Below are 20,808 nucleotides of genomic sequence, written 5' to 3'. Positions count from 1 at the left end.
TGGCGGATGGTCTGTCTCAGCATGCCAGGACGCCCATGTATAAGTTCACAGAACTTGTGACAGGCTCTTTTTAAATCTGAGCATGTTGTGATTCACTCTTAGTCAGCTCTGAAGGAAAAGGCTATGAGCCTGTTATTTTGGAGGCATACAGCGCACAGTCTGTGTTGTGAGGCACCTGCAAAGATCACCACTGGTAAATGCACATTAATGTACTGAAGTACTATAGGGATTGCTAACATGTGTTTACATTTTGTAACTGCATCCTGATGTGGCACCTGCCAGCACCATTCTCTATCTTGATGTAGGAGCTGTCCTAGTGGTACAGTTGTCTCACTGTAGATTGGAAGAAGTTTCAACAGGTAGTTTGTCATTCCTAGAAATAGTTGAAGACTGTGTTTGTCCTCAGGGAATGCCATTTGCTGAATGGCACTCCTATTTGCCTGGACGACTCTTTGTCCAGAGGAATCTGCCAAAATCCATATTTAGCATTCAGGGTGCTGAAGATTTTTGCCTGACGCAGGTTCGACTGTTCTCAATGAGTGTTCAGGCATCAGCAGTGCTTTGTTTTATGTGCATGGGGTATATACATATTCTGACTGACCTATAGTTTTTCACTGCAACTACCATGGCTGAGACCCACTGTGTTGCGTCCTCTATCAAGATAATGATACAGAGCCTTGTCATGCAGTCTGGGTCAGCAAGCACTTTGTCCTTTATAGCAACAGGGATGCATTTACCAATGGTATCACAGGCAAACAGATCTTTGAATTTTGGAATTTATGGCCGTACCAAATGTACTTCCGCTCCCAGGTGCATCAAGCCCAGTTTAATGTTATCATGCAGTCCTAATAGTGGTCTGATGTCACGAACAATGATGTGAAACTGTAATGATGCACACGTGAACTGTAGTGTGTCCGTGATCGTACTTTTAATGATTTGATCTACATATGCCACAAGGTTTACTGAATCTGTCTGCTCAATTAGTTCCTGTGGGTTTTTTCTGTACAGGAGAGTCTTTAACATGACGTTGCACTTGGCATCAGTGTCAATTTTTATTTTCACTGACAGCTTACATTGTGTTTGACACAGGCTAAAAAAGAATTCTCCCTTTTCAGCGACCAGATCTACACTTTCATAATATATTGCATTGGCAGATTCTGATATGGATTCGGACTCTTTGGGACTGCCTTTCTCTCAGTTTTTCACGTTGCATGCTAATTGCCATTTTGTATTTGGATCTGCAGCATTTTGCAACGTGGTTCCATTTATTACAGCAGTTACAGCGTTTATTAAAGGCCAGGTATTTTTGGCGTTCAGGTGGGTGCCCGCCACAGTTTTGGCATTGAATGTATTGGGGATTTGTGCGCTGTATCTTCTGCCTCCTTCCTTAATTCCCATGTACTCATCTCAGGCTGTTCATCAAGCATGCAGATGTGAATGGCAGTTTCTAAAGTAAACTAATTTTTTCTTAACAACTACGTGCGTACAGTATCATTATGAATACCACAAACAATTCTGTCTCTGATTAGTTTGTTGGTGATGGCACCAAATTCATAATTTTTTGCTAGTTGCATTAAAGTACGATTGCACATTTTTATCACTCACATTTTTATTACATTCTTGGGTAAACATATCTCTTCAAACTATTTTAGAAGAACTTTGGGTTCCTCATTTTCCTCCCTTTCCTCATAGCCAAAATGTGTCTGCTTTATCTCCTGCCTCTGCACTAGCCAAATTTTAAGAAGTATATGATTGTACCCTTTTGACTTCTCAGATAGCCCAGCGATGCAATATACATTACATTCCTTCCTTAACAGGAGCCAGTTGTAAGTGATGTTTTCATCAAAGATGTGAGGAGCAATGTAACAGAGACACTGTGACATACATAACTAGTATGCAGAACAGAGAACAGGAATTTGCCAGCATGCATAGTCATAACCTATCTTCCTGGCAGGTCATACATTTACAAGTACAGTACAATGGACTTAAGAGATACTATACAGTGGACTCTACAGTGTTATCTAATTCTGAACAGCCCCACAAAGTAAGTGTCAGAAAAGACACAGTAACGTTCTCTACAGTATAGTAAGAAATGTTTAAAAAAAGTCTCCATTGCAGAATGTAAATATCAGATTGTAAACGAAAAGTTTCTAATATTTGTTGTTTGTCTTTTATAGGCATTGTGGATCAACAGTTTTTCCAGTAATAGATTGGGGTTTTTGTCTCTTGCATCAGAACATCATGGTCCGCAGGTCACTGTATTTTTCAAGATAATAGCTCCATGCACAACACTTCTATACAGTCATGGCCAAAAGTTTTGAGAATGACACAAGTATTGGTTTTCACAAAGTTTGCTGCTTCAGTGTTTTTAGACCTTTTTGTCAAATGTTGCTATGATATACTGAAGTAAAATTACAAGCATTTCATAAGTGTCAAAGGCTTTTATTGACAATTACATTAACTTTATGCAAAGAGTCAATATTTGCAGTGTTGACCCTTCTTTTTGAAGACCTCTGCAATTCACCCTGGCATGCTGTCAATCAACTTCTGGGCCACATACTGACTGATGGCCGCCCATTCTTGCCTAATCAATGCTTGGAGTCTGTCAGAATTTGTGGGGTTTTGTTTATCCACACACCTCTTGAGGATTGACCACAATTTCTCAATGGGATTAAGGTCTGTGGAGTTTCTTGACCATGGACACAAAATTTTGATGTTTTGATCCCCAAGCCACTTAGTTATCACTTTTGCCTTGTGGAAAGGTGCTCCATCATGCTGGAAAAGGCATTGTTCATCACCAAACTGTTCTTACATGGTTGGGAGAAGTTGCTCTTGGAGGATGTTTTGATACCATTGTTTATTTGTTCTTAGGCAAAATTGTGAGTCAGCCCACTTCCTTGGCTGAGAAGCAACCCCATACATGAATGGTCTCAGGATGCTTTACTGTTGGCATGACACAGGACTGATGCTAGTGCTCATCTTTCCTTCTCCGGACAAGCATTTTTCCAGATGCCCCAAACAATCTGAAATTCATCAGAGAAAATTACTTTACCCCAGTCCTCAGCAGTCCAATCCCTTTAACTTTAACTTTTCCAGAATATCAGTATGTTCCTGATGTTTTTCCTGGAGAGAAGTGGCTTCTTTGCTGGACTTCTTGACACTAGGCCATCCTCCAAAGGTCTTTGCCTCACTGTGCATCTATCGCACTCACACCTGCCTGCTGCCATTCCTGAGCAAGCTCTGCACTGGTGGTGCCCTGATCCCACAGCTGAATCAACTTTAGGAGATGATCCTGGCGCTTACTGGACATTCTTGGGCACAGAGGAAGAACAATGATTTCAAGCACCACCCTCGTTCCAGCCTGTTATTCTGACTCAATCAGCATGACAGAGTGATCTCCAGCCTTGTCCTCATCAACACTCTTACCTGTGTTAATGAGAGAATCACTGACCTGATGTCAGCTAGTCCTTTTGTGACAGGGCTGAAATGCAGTGGAAATGTTGTTTTTGGTATAAAGTTTATTATCATGGCAAAGAGGGACTTTAAAATTAATTAGAATTCATTTGATCACTCTTCATGACATTCTGGAGTATATGCAAGTTGCCATCATAAAATCTGAGGAAGCAGACTTTGTGAAAAATAATATTTGTGTCATTCTCAAAACTTTTGGCCATGACTGTTGCTTTCTTGTAAGAGAATGGCATTAATTGGGTCTGCACACCCCCTTGAGTTGGCATTCAACAAGTTGCTAAGTTCTGTACTGACCTGATAAGCTTGTGGTCTTATCACAAATGACTGTTTCTTCAGTAAGGGAGATTGTGGGGTGAGTCAAGGCTTTTTTAGGATGATGAGCCCTTGGAGTCCACAGAAGGGAGGCAGGTGTAAGCAATCCCAAATTCTCAGCTCCTAGGGTCATCCAAACTCTGGCAGATGTGGGGCCGTTCCATAAGACACATTGGGCAAGTTGGGCTGAAAGGTAGTATTTTTTGAAATTAGGTATTCCGAGACCACCCCACCGTGAGGACCTCTGTAGAACCCTAAGTCGTACACAAGGGCATCTACCTGCCCAAATATATTTAGATGACTCATATTGAAGGAATTTAAATACATAGGGGGGAATGCGAATGGGAAGGGTTTGAAAAAGGTATAAAAGCCTAGGAAGGATGTTCATTTTAACAGAGTTAATACGGCCTGTCCAAGAGATGAATTGCTGGTACCATGTGCTAAAGTGTTTTTTAATTTGGGATAAGGTGTGAGGAAAGTTGGCTTGAAAAAGATGGTAGAGATTTTTGGTAAGGAAGACGCCCAAGTATTTTATTTTTTGGTGATGCCAGGTGAAAGGGAATGTGAGATCTAAGATAGTCTTATCTGCTTTAGAAATATAAAAGTCTAATGTTTCGGTTTTGGCAGGATTAATCTTATAGCCCGAAAAATGCCCATAAGTTTCTAGTTCAGAGAGAAAAGGAGGGAGAGAAGTGGTGGGGTTCGACATGTTAATGAGGACATCCTCTGCATATAAAGCAATTTTACTTTCCGTAGTTTCGATCTTGATGCCCGAGATGGATTGATTGCTGTGAATTCTGGCCGCTAGTGGTTCAATTATGAGTGCGAAAATCAATGGAGAGAGGGGGCATCCCTGACAAGTGCCGTTGGAGATTGTGAATGGCTTGGAGGTTACGCCATTAACCGATACAGTGGCAGAGGGGTTTCGATAGAGGGCTGAAATACCGGACAGGAACCTACCAGAGAAGCCCATGCATCCCCACATGAATGTCCAAGAGATGCGGTCATACACCCTCTCTGCATCCAAAAACATCAAAAGGGAGGGTAATCTGCAGCTATGAATAGAATGAATCAGATCGATGGTCCCCCTAGTGTTGTCAGGGGCCTGTCTCCCTGGAATGAAACCCGTCTGATCCGGATGAATCAAGACTGGGAGCAGAGGGTTCAGTCTGATGGCCAGGACTTTAGCATAAAGCTTGAGGTCCACATTGAGAAGGGAAATGGGTCTATAGCCCTCGCAATGAAGAGGGTCTTTCCCTGGTTTTGGTATGACCGCAATATTGGCAAGAGTTGTGGCAGAATCAAAGGATGCCCCCTCAAGAATTTGATTATAAAAGGTAGTTAAGTGAGGAATGAGATCTGTAGCAAACTTTTTATAGTACTGTGCTGAGAAACCATCTGGGCCAGGAGCTGAGGAGGATTTTAGAGATTTTATCGCTATTTTAACTTCATCTGCAGTGATGTCCGCGTTTAGGCAAGTGAGCTGGGATTGAGAAAGGTTTGGGAGAGGAGTATTAGTTAAGTACGACTCCAGATTATCCGATAGGAGATCTCCCTGGGGCAGAGAGCCAGGAAGGCTGTATAGGGATGCATAGAAATCTCTGAATTCCTTGACAATATCTAATGGATTGTATGTTATTGAGTTAGTGGATTTCTTATGAGCTTGTCAATTGCACCACGAGAACAACTCTGACGAAGCTTCTGAGCTAGCAGTGAGTCCGCTTTGTCTGCCTTGTCATAGAAGCATTGTTGATGTTTCTGTAAAATATGGGCCGCTCTATGAGATGAAAGGGTATTAAGCTGATACTTTAAGGTCGCGGTTCCCAAAGTGTGCGCTGTGGCTCCCAGGGGTGCCGCGGCGCTGTCACATGGGTGCCGCGGGCCAGCCATAGAAAAAACAAACAACACATAAACTTACCAATCCGCGCGGCGCCAGGACCCAGTATTCTCCTCTCCCACGCAGTACAAGCTGCGTGAGAGAAGAGGATGCTGTGTCCCGGCGCTGCGTGGATTGGTAAGTTTATGTGTTGTTTATTTTTTCTATGGCTGGCGCGGGGCCGAGTGAGAGGGAGCGTGAGAGAGGGCAGAGGAGGGGGACATCGTGACAGAGGAGGGAGACAGCGTGAGAGAGGGCAGAGGAGGGGGACATCGTGACAGAGGAGGGGGACAGTGTGAGAGAGGGCAGAGGAGGGGGACATCGTGACAGAGGAGGGGGACAGCGTGAAAGAGGACAGAGGAGGGGGAAATCGTGACAGAGGAGGGGGACAGCGTGAAAGAGGGCAGAGGAGGGGGACATCGTGACAGAGGAGGGGGACAGCGTGAGAGAGGGTAGAGGTGGGGGACATTGTGACAGAGGAGGGGGACATCGTGAGAGAGGGCAGAGGAGGGGGACATCATTGCAGAGGAGGGGAACAGCATGAGAGAGGGCAGAGGAGGGGGACATCGTGAGAGAGGGCAGAGGAGCGGGACATCGTGACAGAGGAGGGGGACATCGTGAGAGAGGGCAGAGGAGCGGGACATCGTGACAGAGGAGGGGGACAGCGTGACAGAGGAGGGGGACAGCGTGAGAGAGGGCAGAGGAGGGCGTCATCGTGACAGAGGAGGGGGAGAGCGTGAGCGAGGGCAGATAAGGGGACATCGTGACAGAGGAGGGGGACAGCATGAGAGAGGGCAGAGGAGGAGGACAGCATGACAGAGGAGGGGGGACAGCATGAGAGAGGGCAGAGGTGGGGGACAGCGTGACAGAGGGCAGAGAAGGGGGACAGTGAGAGAGGGGGCAGAGAGAGGGGGACAGCATGAGAGAGGGCAGAGGTGGGGGACAGCGTGACAGAGGGCAGAGAAGGGGGACAGTGAGAGAGGGGGCAGAGAGAGGGGGACAGCATGAGAGGGGGCAGAAAGAGGGAGCAGTGTGAGGGGGCAGTGTGGCAGAGGGGACAGCGTGAGAGAGGGCAGAGGGGGCAGTGTGAGAGTGGGCAGTGTGTCTGGATGCAGAGGGGGCAGCGTGTCTGGATGCAGAGAGGGCAGTGTGTCTGGATGCAGAGGGGGCATTTTGCATACAACTATATAAGAATTTCTGTCCTGACATAAATACTTATTACATTTTTTTGACCCAACTACTTCTAAAACAGGACTGCTCAGTAATTATTTTAGAGGGGTGCCTTGAAAAAATTATGGAGACTCTAAGGGTGCCGCGAACTGCAAAAGTTTGGGAACCACTGCTTTAAGGAGTTAATTTGTGTTAGCAAGGAGGAGTCAGGGGCCTGCTTATGTTGAGTCAGAAGAGCAGAAATACATTGCTCTAATGAGGAAACCTCGAGGGCGCCGTTTGCTTAGCCTGAGAGGCAGCACTAATGAGTCGTCCATGAATAGTGGCTTTATGAGCTTCCCATATGACACCAGGCGCCAGCTCCTGCGAAGCGTTCTCTTGAAAATAGTCAGAGATAGCTGTTTTAATGTCCATAAAGGTGGAAGTACTTAATAGTCATTCAAACGCCACCTAAAGGAGCGTGGATAATGGTGGAGGAGATCGAGAAGGATGTACACTCCCGCATGATCAGACCAAGAAAATGGGACTATGCCCTCTTGAGTAATTAAGGGTATCAGAGACTGAGAGACATGAATCATATCAATGCGGGAGTATATCTAAAGGGGAGCAGAGTAATGGGTATAGTGTCTCGCGGTGGAGTTTTTAAGACACCAGGTGTCATGTAGGGAATGCTGTAACAGCAAGGCAGACAGGGTGGAAGAGTCCTTGGAGAGGGGAGTAGAGGTCTCACGAGGGGACAGAGAGGACTTATCGAGGTGAGGATCTAAAATGACATTAAAGTCGCCACCTAATACAATATGACCCTGGGCCAACCGCTCAATATGTCGGAACAATGTTTGAAAAAAATAAGCCTGACCCTGATTTGGAGCATATATAGAGGCGAGTGTAATCTGGGAGGAGTGAAGTGTGCCCATAACTAATAGGAAGCGACCCTCTGGATCAGAGTAGGTGAAAGAGAGCTGAAAGGGGACCTTATTATGGATAAGTATTGCTACCCCCCGTTTTTTACAGTTTGCTGAGGCAAAAAAGGTCTGGGAAAATTGCTTACCCTGGAGTTGGGTGTGAGTACCTGTAAGGTGGGTCTCCTGGAGGAAGACTATGTGCGCTTTTTCCTTCCTGCAGGCTCCAAGGACTATCGTACATTTGCGAGGGGAGTTGAGGCCATTGACGTTGATGGAGAGGAGTTTCAGTGTCATGGTGAGAGAAATGTGATGTTTGCTGTTAAATGAATCCTCTGAAAACTGTAACGGTAAGAAGGATAGGACCAGGGAACTTTAAATGGGAAGGAGGGGGAAGGGGAAAGGAGAAGAAAGGAGAGGAAGCCACTAAGAGTGAAGGAATAAAAAGAAAGAGAGAAGAGAAAGAAAAGAGCAGCCTAATTGGGCAAAAACCCTGTAACGGAGGGATCCAGGAGGGATCCAGATTTAATATCTGCTAACAATGTAAAGCTATACTACAATCGTATAGGGAGCGTGGGGGGTGGAATGGTGACATCTGAGCGGGCTTGCTACCCGGGTCGATAGCTCCGTCAAATATACTGGGTGTTGCTATTAGTATGAAATTTACAACCAAAAGTCAACCAGATGCATGGAAGGTTGTGCAGCCAGGGGTGGGGAATGGGAGAGGTGGAAAGGGAGACTAAAAGGGAGAGGAATAGGGATGGAAGAAGGGGGAGAGGGGAAGGAGTAATATAAGTAAAGGCATGTCAAACATTAATGCGGTATTATAAAAATAACACGAGAAAACTTTTGTACAAAATATGTAGAAGATACCACAAAAACCTAATAACTTTCAACCTTAATATATAACCGAGAACAAGGAGTTCCAGCTTGATGACATCAGGAATTTCGAAAAAGAAACACTAAACTGACTCCAATTAAAGGCATAAGGAAATATTGGAGCCAGTGTCCGTTGTGAGGTACAAAAAGAGTTATACAGGGAGCAACTGAAGTAGGTGGATTGCTGCAAGAGAAGATAAGCTTGTAGAAACAATCCCTCTATTATAGTCATCTCTAGACGAGTGAGCCTAGGAAGAAAGGTATGAGAAAACATTTGGATATTTCAGGTTGGAGAATCATCACGAGCTTGGCGACGAGGGACCTTAGGCCACTCAGGGGCTGGAGGTGGCGTACGGTCTGGCCTAGATGCAGAGTTGAGCAGTTGTCTGGAGTCGGGAAGAATATCTTGCTTAGCTAGGACTTCTTGGCCTTGGTCTAAAGTTTTGACGTGGTGAGTGGTGTTTGATGCAAAGATTTGAAGTTGAAAGGGAAAACCCCAGCGGTAGGGAGCAAGGTCTTGAAATAGTTGTAAGTCCATATCTTTGAAGGAGATTGAGGTGGAGTTCCTTGTGGCTGCCAGAATACGTTCTTTGATGTGATAATAGTGACAGCATACAATAATGTCCCGGGGGGGTTGGTCTGAAGTTGGCCTGGCTCTAAGGGCACAGTGGGCGCGGTCCATCATGCAATCGGAATCTGACAGAATCGGATTGCATGATGAAGTTTAGCATGATGCATGATGCATGATGAAGTTTAGCCACCTTCTATTCAGAAGGAGGTTAAACTTAAAAAGCAAAGTAAAGCTGCTGGCAGACAGAATAACAACCTAACAAATGGAATGTGCAATAATTTGATAAACCGCTTGTTTTGCATATTGAAATTGAATGTAGCGACCTAGCTATATGACTGTGAGCACTATATTTCACTAATTAATAAAATAAAAGTTATGATTTAAAGTGTCAGTGAAGGATAAATAGCATGAGAGGAGTAAACAAAGTGCCGGGAGGACAGGGGAGATAAGAACGAGTGGAGGAGGTCGAGACAGGGTTAGGTGGATGGCTGATAGACTTTAATGAACAGGTGAGTTTCAAGTGCCCGCTTTAAGGAGAACATGTTAGGCGACAGACAGATGGAGTGAGGTCGGTCGTTCCAGTGAAAGGAGGACAGCACGGGAGAAATCTTGGATTCTTGAGTGGGATATGGTGATCAGAGTGTAGGAGAGTTGACAATCATTGGCCGAGTGCAGGGAGCGGGAGGGAGTGTGAATGAAGAGAAAGTTATAATGAAAGAAGTCCACCAGGGAGCGAGAGTTCCCCCAGACGCATTCAGGAGCGCGAGTGCAATTCTGAAGGAAGCGGGTGAATTTGAAGTGCCAGGTATTAAATCTGGCCAGCAGACCGAAGATGCAGGGGCTACGGCAACCAGGGCAGTAGTGAGATAGTGATTATAGAGAGACGATGTAAATTCAGGGCAGACCAGGTTGGGAGGAGGGGATAGGAGAGTTTCAAGAGAGGAGGTGAGTAACTACAGACGGATCAAAAGTGACCACAGGAGCTGGTGAGGTTTGTCGGTGGTAGTGGGTGGTGAGCAGGAGAGACCATGAAAGAGTTCAGATGAGTCCAAGGAAGAGTTAAGGAAAGCCAACTGTTCAGGTAAGTCCAGGAAGGAGTGTTCAAAAGAGACCAAGGTAGCAGGGGCCAGAGTTATTAGAGGGTGGCATGGAGGAATGTATGATTGACCAGAAGGGAATCAACGTGTGAGGGCCTATAGGTGGTCAGATGGTGATGAGGGTCAGATGGGAGAAGAAGTGGTTGGAAGAGGGACAGATCGGAAAGCAGGGGTCCAGTTAGCACAGTGGGGGTAGAGTGGGGAATGAGGGCAGACAAGGCAACTAATGATGGAGGCTAGTATGGATTGAAAGGGAGAAAATAGGGCGGAGGAGTCACAGAAGCATACAGAGAGACAGGCACAGAAGCATCCAGGGTGACATCCACAGAAGCATCCAGGGAAATAGGCCAGAAGCATCCAGGGAAATGGGCACAGAATCTTCCAGGGAGACAGGGAAGATCATCAAGAGGAGAGCAATAGGCAGGGAGAGGCCAGGGAGTGAAGTGCAAGAGGAGAAGGAGTGGCAACAAGCTCAGGCTGCTATTAACAGTTTGGACATGTTTGTAGCACCAGCATACCCATGACTGTCACAAGTGCCAGCATGGCCTGGCACCCAGGGACCGCTGGGACTTGTAGTGCACCAACACCAAAATTAAATACACACACCGTGATTGACAAATACATTTATTTTAAAAAAAATATTAAAAACCAGTAATACTCACCAACATATTCATCTGTAATGATTCTAATCTTCCAAAGTTAAAAAAAATACCTAAAATGAATTCAAAAGGTCCGTGGTTGTCCATAAAAATACACCTCATAAAATAAATTGAAAGGTCCGTGTTTTTCCATAAAAATATACCTAAGAAAATTAATTCCAAAGTTTCGTAATTGTCCATAAAAATACACCTAATTAAATTAATTCCAGGTTGACAAACAATTTTTATTTTGCTCTCACTTGAATAATCCAAATAATCCACCGGAACTCACTTGGCAGCATAGAAAAAAACCCTCACAGACAACAAACACTAGCTCCAGACTGTAGGAGCTCCTGATGCATAATGAGAAATGACAGTCGCTAGATCTATTTATAACCTGGGACTTTCCCATGATTTCAGAGCTAAAATCCCCAGGTTAGGGTTTTAGAAGGGAAAAGGGAATGCTGTCTTTTTTTTCATTTATTTATTTACTGTATTGTTCCAGCGGGTCTGGCGGCTTTAATAGTGTTAATGTATTTGAAGAGGAGAAAGGTTTGGGTTCATATTTGTGTAGTTAATTTTTAATATTAAATATTTTGTGCCAGCCGGCGGGACAAACTGCTGTAATGCCGGTGGATCTGGTGGCTGTAATGCCGCTGGCATTGCTCATGAATGTCGGCATTGTGGCTGTCATCATTACAACTGTCGACAGTCACAATATCACCATTTTAACCATGTTGAGAAAATAAATATGTCGACATTTACACTGTCACCATTTTGGTGTGGACAGTATAAGAGTCAACATAGTCACGCTCGTCAAAATGACTAAATCCTTACTGGAGGTGATGCCTAATAGCTGCCTAATGACTGCAAAGTGTGACTACTTTAGAGACACATACACCCCACAATACATGCCCAAATCAGGATCCAGCAAAAGTCATGAAACATTTGACCTTCTTCCCAGCATATGCCTCTGGAACACAATAGATCCTGTAGACTCACTACAAGAGTACATTACAGAGCTAGACTAAAAGAAAGCTAATTCATCTTATTATATCACATTGCATTACTATTTTTCAAATTGTCTGTGGGTGATGGGCATACATCAATAGAGATTCAGATGTCTTTAATTAAGAGAGTAATTCCTTTCAGTTTGCTGAATATTGAAAGCTTACTATTATTTCATTAATATAATTGCAGTGGGATTTCATAAGAATAGACATAATCACACAGCGTTAAATGAACTAACTACTCAAATTAAGACTTCTGATTATCTATCAATATGATAGAAAGCTAAATAAAGGTGCTAGAAAAAATGCAGGGTCATTTTGAATAGACCTGACTCCTGCAGCATGGTGACCAAATGTCCGTCCATTTTCCCATTAATTTCAATGTGCCCTTTCATTTCAATGGCTATTCTACATGTATCATATACCTTCATATGAATGGGCACATTGAAATAAATGGAGCTTCTAAAAGTTTGAGTTTGAGAGTTTTAAACCAATCAATAAATCTTTGGCACAAATAGTTGAAAATCACTACTTCATAACTTTGTAAAGTTGGGATAAATAATTCCATTTTGTTAATTCCTAGCTATTTTGATTGATTTAAAATAGGTTGGAAAATCATCCTTTAGTAGATCAAATAAGTATAAGAGTTACAGACAAAATGAATGGAATTAGTTATATATGAATAGCTATACCTAGTGATATTATGGTTTGGGCTAACATCATGGTGATCATTATTTTTTATATATTAGGTGCTACAGATTCTGCAACAGTTGACATTCAGATACATGAGTAAAACATAATAAATAAATACATGATATCAAAAACAATAGATGGTACAGCGCGTAACTCTGGAAAGACACAAATGTTCAAATTAAAGTACAATATAGACACTGAGGATCCTATGTTCAGGAGGCAGCCAAAATTCCCTCAAAGCCAGGAGGTGAACTGGAAAAAATCTATAACAAAACAAATGGGGAAGGGCGCCACATAGTGTAATACTGTATATGATGACAATACAGAAAGTGTACCAAAAGTCAGAATCTTAGTTAACCAAGTGGGTATAGAAAAAAGATATTTATGTAACACTCAGATAGTAGGGTGATTCAGTAGATGTTCAATTGCACTCTGGAACATCTACACCACACCAATATATAATGTGTGTACCAGAAAAAAGATCTTTAAGGCTTATCTGTAGATATAAACGATGTCTCCACTAGTATGTCTCCACAAGTAGACCTTTTCACCCCTTAGATATATATAGGGTAGATGCTTCACACAGCATTTATGGAGTCTGGAATTGAAACTTCACATATACTCAGTGGTGTTATAGTCAAACTGATCCCATTGCTCACCTCCACTAGAAGGCATCCATCCATATATCCAAGGCAGGCGTCACTCAAGAATTTGATGTACGATTGTAGTTTCCGAAATCTATTTTATTTGCACAAATGCCAAAGTTTCAGTTAAAGATTAACACAAATAAATACATGAATACACATAGTTATAATAAGAAAAACAATAAGCATTATGGCAGACATGTGGTACAAAGTGTAAGTCATACTCAAGCAATAAAAGGTAGCACAAAAACAAGTACAAAGTGTTTTTGAAAACAATCAGCATAGCAGTATTAAAGTAATTCTATCATTTTCAAATAAGCATTGCATAGGCAATTGTATTGTGTTTCCAATGCACAAAGTGATTTATTTTAGCAGATGTAAATAGTCAACAGTTCAATACATTATTATATTATGATACAGTACAGTACAGCCAATACCAAAAGATACATACATACCGCTGCATTCGCATGCGCTCGCACTGCGCTCCCACGGTACCAGTGAACAGTAGTTCACCCTTGAACACTGTGGTCAGAGTAGACTGAAGACTGGGAGCGCAGCTATGATCATATACATTATATACATTCAGTGTTACAGAGAGAACAATGCAGATGACGTGGCTTGCTTCTATAGGTCCAGACTTCAGGAAGGTCCAGAGGGTTGCAGATCATAGGCTGGTTCAATCTAAGGAATCCAAAGGTGGGGGTCATCTCTCCAGGGGATGAGCTCTGTTCTTCCCGCCAAAACTCCAATTACAACCAGTCCATTAGCATTTTACAGTCAGCATCATATTAAAGGTTTATTCCCTAACATCAATAACTAGAGTATGCAATGTGCGATCTCTAAACCGAATGCACCGGACAGCTGCTGATGTAAAGGGGATTAATATGATATAAGACATGACACTTTTCCTTTAACCTGAACGTTTGATAACACTGAAGTGTATAATCATAATATATAAACTAATAATAAACTAAATACTATCTGCTCATAAATTACTATATAACGGAAACAATATGAATATGAATTATATAAATAACGAAACGTTGTAATGCGAGTGTGTACGTGCGTATTTTACCGTGCGATAGCCGTATGCCATGTGTAGCGTGGCATACTGAGTGCAATCGGCCAATAAACTAATATTAACCAATATACTTTCGTTCATCCAATTATACGACTTCGACAGTTCTACCCTTTGATAGTATAATAAACTATCACCTTAAAGATGTTATATGCATGATCTCAGTATCACGTTCATTGCTATGTAATGCCAGTCCCCCTTGGTGTATGACCAAGCTGTTTGTAGATCTAAACAAGTTATCATAAGAGAGAGTCGTTATCCTCAAAACGATTTCTTCCTTTACTGAAGACTTTACACTTCTGGAACTTGGAGATAACCTTTTGTATGCCCTTCAAGGGTGCAATAAAACACGTAATACATTATTTGGAAAGGTACAATAGAACATGTATCAGTTATACAGAATACTCTACTACAGTTCTTCAAGTTTAACAGATTCATCCGTCCAACGCATATCTTTAAGCTCGGAATACATTTAAACACTTCATGTTCATCAATAGCATCATCCTATGTCTATCAGTAATGCCATATACAATCTCCTTCAGCTTGCGTTATTATACACACTTCTAATAATGTCATCAGTTCTTTTCATCAACCCTTGTGGGCGGGCTATTGTCTGTTTGTTCTTCCCAGTCTCCCAATACTCAGGTTTCTTTGTACATGAATTAGTGATCGGCTTGCAAACTATTGGGAGACTCCAGACTAAGGGACCTAGGTGTTGTACTTTTCCCCTAGTGACCTCCCACCCATAATTCGGGTATCTCAAGAATATTTAGTGGAAAGAGAACTAGTCCTACTTGATATAATCACTGAGGCACGTGAGAGCACACCCAGCACTATGTTTGGTCTAAAACCTTACCCACCCAAAAATGGTAATCATTCTCAAGGATGCCTGCTCAAGCTTGAATATTACTGGACTGGCATCGCTGGGTGTACCTCTTTTTTTTTTAACTATGAGGTCAAAGTACTTACGGACGTAATGCTACTCAGACAATAGCCCCTCGCACTTTCTCCAAGCTCCAAGGTTACCAAATTTTCCTTTACCCCTGAATTGAATAGAGTAATTGGCTGGACCGATTATGCTACTAACTTCTCCTTCATCCCCAATTCCTCAATATCATTACCTGAACCAGTCTCTGTCACCTGCTAACAATTAAAAGAATTGACCGTCTTGAGAAGAGAATGAACTGAGAGAAACACAAAACAGGAAAAACTACAACTTCATGCTGGACAACTGTCTTAGCCTTTGGCTCAGGTGCTACTAACTGCATTCGAGGCCTTCCAGAACAGATTCATGAGTGCCCTTGGACCCTTCTTTGAGTGTTGGCTTCTCTGCAGTGGGTGAAATGGGTACCAGTGTCTCTGCTACTCTTGGTGCTGGTAGATCACACTTGGCACTTGTCTGTCAAATAACCTGAGCCTAAGAACTTGCTGTTCTACAACTTACTCTCCCGGTCCAACATCCTGACAGTTAGTGTTTCTTTTCAGGAAACAGTGTTTTGAACGTTCTCGGTTGCTGCCTCACTATTTACCTTCCCTCTTAAGGTCTAAATTCATCTCACGAGGGGTCAAGATCATTTCAAAAATCAACAGGTTAAGAGGCAGCCCAGAAGTGATCTTTGGTAGCTGGGAAGGACTAGTGGCCGAAGCTATCAACCACTTCAATCAAGTTCCAACTCTCATTCTATTCAATTCGTTCTACCTAGTACCATTACTTTATGTTCACACTGGTTTGTGGCTAATCGAAAGTATGTAATTTGTTACCACTACTCATACATTATACATTTATTATCAATAACATGAATACCCCTATCACCTATTATAACTCTAGGGCTATCACATTGAATAACAAAATCTTTGAGTATGACACAGTAATACATTATTAGACACATTTCAATACACCTTTACCATGACATATTTTATCGGTACACCAGTGTATACTTGAGGATCCTGCAAGGTGGTAATTGGATGACGCAGATTTGTTTCACCTGGAGAAATTCTATAGGTAACCCAAATCTTCATATATTAACCAATATGTGTATGCGTGCATGTGTGTGTGTGTGTTCACATTTTAAAACTAAAACAATACAACGAAAAACAAAACAAAACATAGATTTGTTAGCTGTCACATAAAACTCTGCTGTCTATTTGACAGCTATGTTCGCCCTGGTGTGATAGCCATGTATGGTTGTGTGTGTAAGTGTGGACTTTACTAGCAGCTACTTCAGTTGGTAACTGTGTCACTGTGTAAAGTCCTCTATGTAGTGTCCTACTCATGTGCTGGTATTGCTATAAAAAAAGATTTTTCAGTCAACTCAACATCGCCCCCTAGACTAGAAAAATGCTGAAGACCAATGTATATCAAATTATTTTCCCTCTACCAACTCACATGCCATTCTCAGTACCTCACATGTAGCTACTTGAATAAGTGAGAAAGACAAAGGGGTCTATTTCTATAACACTTTCTTCAAATATAACAGTACCCAGTACATGTCTGTCTAACAGTGAAAAATATAAAACACGAAAATTCTACATTTTCTAGGGTTTCACATTATGTCGTATCTTGTGACAAAAATCCTACTCCAATGTTCTACACATAGATGCATATCTGTATGCCTAACTTCTAGCGATCTCTCCACCCTTTGTGCATAAATATAAAGGCACACTTTGTACATGAGGCAAAAAGCAGATATGCATTCTAAATAAAAAAAAACATGAATCATTTTCTTTTCACACAAAACTTTCTGCTTAACATTAGCAGCTTCTATACACATAACACCAAACCCTTGACTGTTTCTGTAACTCATGTCAATCTAGTGTGTATATCCCTGAGTTTGTCTTATGTAAAAAAATGTATTTTCGTATTTTCGTATCTATACAAGAGCAGAGAGAGAAAGAGAGAGAAAGAGAAAGATAGAGAGATACTAGCATAGATGTAAAGAATGAGAAAATAGGAGAGCAACGAATAATAAGAATACAAAGATTTGAATACAAGGGTTTAAAAACAAATAGACATGCAGAAAGGGAGATTTTACAGCAAACATGACAGCTGGATTGGACTCTATGGGAAAATGGCTGTATTTATTCCACTAATCCCCTTAGCTATTCGCTAAACTATGACCCCTCCCCATACTTAACTAGGGGGTCTTACGTCAACCGTGCAATCCAGTGTCGTCCGTCATTTGTTCATTAAGAACTCGGTATCACATTAACTACATACCTTTTCAACGGACTTCCGGACTTATGATGGAGAAATGTAAAAATTAACTCTTGATGACTCATCTGAGATACATAAAACGATATTTTGGAGCAAAGTATGTACATACTTCATTTTTGGATAATGATTCTCAGCCAAACAAATTATCATGAGTCACTGCAGCCTAAAACAAAGAGTGTTCCAATGATCCATTGTTAGTTAGTCTTCCAAGAGTAATTTTTCTGTTTCTCTATCCCACCCCTTTAAACATTAAGTCTATATTTCTTTTGTGTACCCTTATCTGTGAGAAGAGAATCAAGATAGTTATCTTAAAACAGCAAACGAAACAAACATTTCCATTCTTTAACATCGGCCAGCGATTAGGAAGCAAACATGTGACAATATAAAACAAACAAATACAATTAACAAAGATTACTTTTAGATCAGTTTCTTTTCTAAACCTGCACACTAATACTTACCAGAGTTTTAACCTTTAACTTGCCTGGTTGTAGGACTACAGATATAACCTGATTTCTAGGGTTTGACTATAGTTCTTCCTCAAAGTATTTGTGTGCAGGCACTGTTGGGAAACCTTTGAGACTTGTGTACGCCTTCTTTGTGGGTGTCTTTGATCTTTTCTGTTTACAGTATCTCCTTATGTGTCCCTCTTTATGGCAGTTGTAACACTTTCTTGTCTCATATTGTTTCTGTTCCTTAAACCAGGTGTTATTATACTGTGGTCGTGTGTGCAGTCCCTTTGGTGCTGGGCTACTTACCATCATTAGCCTATCACTCTGTGCTTTTTCCTTGTTACATATATTTTTATCATGACCTATAACTGACTCCCTGAGAACACTTACAGTGATTCCTCTCCAGTGTGGTAATGAAGCTTGCACCCTTCTTTTCAAGTTTTCCCTGAGGCCATCCATTAGAACTGAAACAGCAACTTCTCTGTAGTGTCCATTATCTTTTATGTCTGATACCCCAGTGTATTTGGCCATCGCTATCAGAGCCCTGCAAAAATAGTCTGCTGCCTTTTCACTGTGCTTTTGTTTGATAGTAAAAATTTACTCCAGTCCACTATCACTGGAAAATATATAGCCAAATGTGTGATTATACGTCTAATATTGTCCTGATTATCATCCTCGGTTAAGGATTTATCCTCCTCCGACATACAATCCTTAATGAACTTTTCTATATAAATATCGAGAGGAAGACAGGCTCTAAGCACCATTCGCTACTCTTTATTAGTAGGCTCATGTGCATTACCTAAATGTCTAATAAATTTCTGACTTTTGGCTAAATCTTTTCTAGGATCAGGGAAATCAGACATAGTTGAAAACATTTCAGACCTAGTCCATGGATCATGTGTTACTACTTGTTTTAAGGGAACTTCACCATCCTTGTCCACCTTCCCATTGGGAACTGCTATTGTGCGAACAGGATGTAAGCCTACCAAATCACTATGTTCTGAACTAGTTGCTGAAATTGCTGCTGCAGTACAATGGATGTCTCCCCCTGTGATAACCTTTACATTATTCTCACCAATCTCAGCCGTTGCCCCTGCTGGTGGAATCGTTCCTTTTCTTTGTCCTGAAACATTACTTTTAACATTACTTAAAACAATATACAAGTTACTAGTTACAGTTTTTACATTTTTGGTATTGTCTGTACTTTCCGCCCCGACCGAATTTGTTGGGGGAGTGTTTGCGCTCAGTTCTCCACGCTTTGCAACGCACACTTTCGGAACGCTCATTTCCGCTGTGCACGCGCTTTTCGCCACACTTACTTCCGCTGTGCATTCGCTGCTCTGCCATGTGTTGCCTTCTATTTGCCATAACTTTAAACAATCATCATGTCTAGTTCTCACTTCTGTTGATCTAATCAACCATACTTTTTCTTTTACATTATTTAGTACCTCTGTGTTAAAACTCCCTATTGTTGGGAAAGGCCTAACACAATCTTTGGTCATCTCGACCCACGTGTCGCAATACACCGTTGCGTATGCCCCATACTTCTTACACATGAGAAACCTTGCTGAATCAATAATGCCTTCCATAGGCAGTACCATGGCCATCTCTAGCGTATGTTTATCACTTATTTTGAACAAACACAGAAATATCACTGTGGGCCCCAAGGGCTATCAGCTCCTCGATACCCTGGCTCTACCACAAAATCTGTTGAGTTTACCCTTTACTATAAACACTCTATCGCTAGAGATCTCTAATGGCCGTGGACGTATTTCCTCTAGCCGCATCCACTCGCTTCTTCTCGCACCAAGCGAGGACCCCTAAAACAGAAATATCACTGTGGGCTCCAAGGGCTATCAGCTCCTCGATACCCTGGCTCAACCACAAAATCTGTTGAGTTTATTATAACTGGTAGCACCAAGTTGATACAATCAACCAGCCTTTCCAATATAATTCCTCCAAGCTGCTCTTCCAATTCGCACTGACGGTTGTCGTGCGGTTAGATCGCACCGCCTACTGATACTAATTAGCAGTAAACTTTGCAATCTATTGGTGGCGCTTTTGCGAAAACCCCCTTTGTTTTCACATTCGGTATACCTGCCCCGTATACCGTCCTTCAATTGGGCAACCCGCCTCGTCAGACAGCAACTGAGCACAATCAACAATAAAACAGTGTATCTACGTTACAAAATCACACAACATACACCTTTTCTGCGCAGAAAATCAAAAGGTTCCCAACAATAGTAAAAATATTTCAGAGGCTTTCACAAGTGATTATACTATGCATGTATAACAACTATCAAAACGATTGTCTAACCTTGTGGCAACATTACCGGAAGTACACATACTCAAGGCAGGAAGTACACATACCTTATGCAATGCAACACCCTCTAAAACGTAAAACGACAATAAAAAGAAACATTTTTCTTTCTTGTTCCTAGATTCAAATTAGCATTCCTTCAGACTATGCAGCAACGGACATTCGGTTTCGCAACACAAAGTGAACCACAGGTCTTGAGCACATTGTGTTCTTTCCTGTATGAAATGCGTCCGTCAATCCACCCTTTGTTGAGGAACCGAAAACCGTAAGCGTTGCATACCTGCCGATAACGTAACCTCCAAACTCAGAGCCCCCAAATTATTAAAGTAATCCTATCGTTTCAAATAAGCATTGCATAGGCGATTGTATTGTATTTCCAACGCACAAAGTGATTTATTTTAGCAGATGTAAATAGTCAACAGTTCAATACATTATTATATTATGATACAGTACAGTACAGCCAATACCAAAAGATACATACATACCG

This window comes from Mixophyes fleayi, chromosome 2 (assembly GCF_038048845.1).
Source record: "Mixophyes fleayi isolate aMixFle1 chromosome 2, aMixFle1.hap1, whole genome shotgun sequence".
Taxonomy (NCBI): domain Eukaryota; kingdom Metazoa; phylum Chordata; class Amphibia; order Anura; family Limnodynastidae; genus Mixophyes; species Mixophyes fleayi.
The sequence above is the reverse complement of the archived record's forward strand: the minus strand, read 5'-3'. Positions refer to the sequence as shown.